The sequence below is a fragment of the Orycteropus afer genome, unplaced genomic scaffold, assembly GCF_000298275.1.
Source record: "Orycteropus afer afer isolate SDZICR_OR568_19922 unplaced genomic scaffold, OryAfe1.0 scaffold01264, whole genome shotgun sequence".
Taxonomy (NCBI): domain Eukaryota; kingdom Metazoa; phylum Chordata; class Mammalia; order Tubulidentata; family Orycteropodidae; genus Orycteropus; species Orycteropus afer.
In genome coordinates this window covers 68,413-70,066 of record NW_006922851.1, presented here as the reverse complement: position 1 = coordinate 70,066, position 1,654 = coordinate 68,413, and positions in this window count along the sequence as shown.

Below are 1,654 nucleotides of genomic sequence, written 5' to 3'. Positions count from 1 at the left end.
AATGCCTCCAGTGTAGCTTGGACTTCTTCTTTCAGTACATTGGTTCTTGTTCATATGCCAACTCCTGAAATTGTTGAATATCGACCAATCATTTATGGTGCACTGACTGTGTATTTCTTCCATCTTCTTTGATGTTTTCTGCATAATTCAATATTTTGTCCATAGAATCCTTCAATATTGCAACTCGAGGCTTGACTTTTTTCTTCAGTTCTTTTGGCTTGAGAAATGCTGAGCATGTTCTTCCCTTTTGATTTTCCAACTTTAGGTCTTTGCACATTTCATTACAATAGTTTGTTCTTTCGAGCTGCCCTTTGAAATTTTCTGTCCAGCTCTTTTACTTAATCAAGTTTCAGAGTCTCTTCACACACTCATTTTGATCTTCTCTTCCTTCCCTGTCTTTTCAATGACCTTTTACTTTCTTCATGTGTGATGTCCTTGATGCTATCCCCCAAACTTGTCTGGTCTTCAGTCACTGGTGTTCAACACATCAAATCTGTTCTACAAATGGCCTCTAAATTCAGGTGGGATGTACTCAAAGTACATTTTAATTGACATCATCTCTGCTGTAGAAAGACCTGGTTTTCTGCTCCTAACATTTGTAACCTAGAAAACCCTGCGTTGCAATTCTATTCCATCATGTGGTACCACTACAAGTTAAAAATCGACTTGATAGCCCCCAACAGTGGCATCGTTGTCATCCAACGAAATACATTCAGGCGTAGGACCAGGAATCACAAGGACTTGCTAGCAGTATTTTTCTTATGGAGGAATTCAAGAAATTTCTGATTTTTTCCTCAGTGTTTTCAGTATTTTCCACAATAAAACCAAAACACAATACACATATAGATTTTGTGTTAAATCCATTCTAAGTGTTTGTTTATGCTTATAGTGAATGTCATTTTTCACCTACCGTATTTTCTAACTTGTTTTGGTGATATATAGCAAAACTGTTGTTGTTGTTTCTCTTTCTCTCTCTGTCTCTCTCTCTCTCAACTATTATTTAAAATAAGCAAAAAAAAAAATGTTACAAGAAAAATAAATAAAAACAAAGGCAGACACCTGCAGTGAGTTAGGAGTCTGCTGTTGACAGGGGAGGGCAGTGAGGAAGGATGGGGTGGATGCAAGAGCAGAGGGATGGCTGGAATGAGGGGTGGTGGGATGAGGGTAGGATGACAGTGCCCTGGACTCAGAAGATGCTGTGAGCATCCTAGACTGTAGGATCCCACGAGGAGGACTCGATCCTGCAAAGAGGCTGGGAGTGTCTAGAGGTGGGGCTCCTGTAGTCAGCTGGCCCTCGGGAGACAGGTGGGCTGGTGGTGAGTGGGATTAAAACCCCAACACTGAATGCAGTAACTTGGAATGGACATGGGAAATGCCATGGCAGATGGTTGATACACCTGGAGTCAGCTTGCTGAGTCACTGAATGATACATCATATTAAAATGTGTACTGATCACATTGTCCATATTTGTGACAGAACTCTTTAGGCTATTTTGAGAACTTTTCCTTGCATTCTGTGTTTGTCTTTTTCTATATTTTCCATTCTATGGAGAAATTCAAGAAGTTTTACCCCTTCTAAGAGCCATTCACTGATGGCACAGTGGTTAAGTGCTCAGCTGCTACATCATTCAATTTATTTGCTAAGTGAAAAGTTG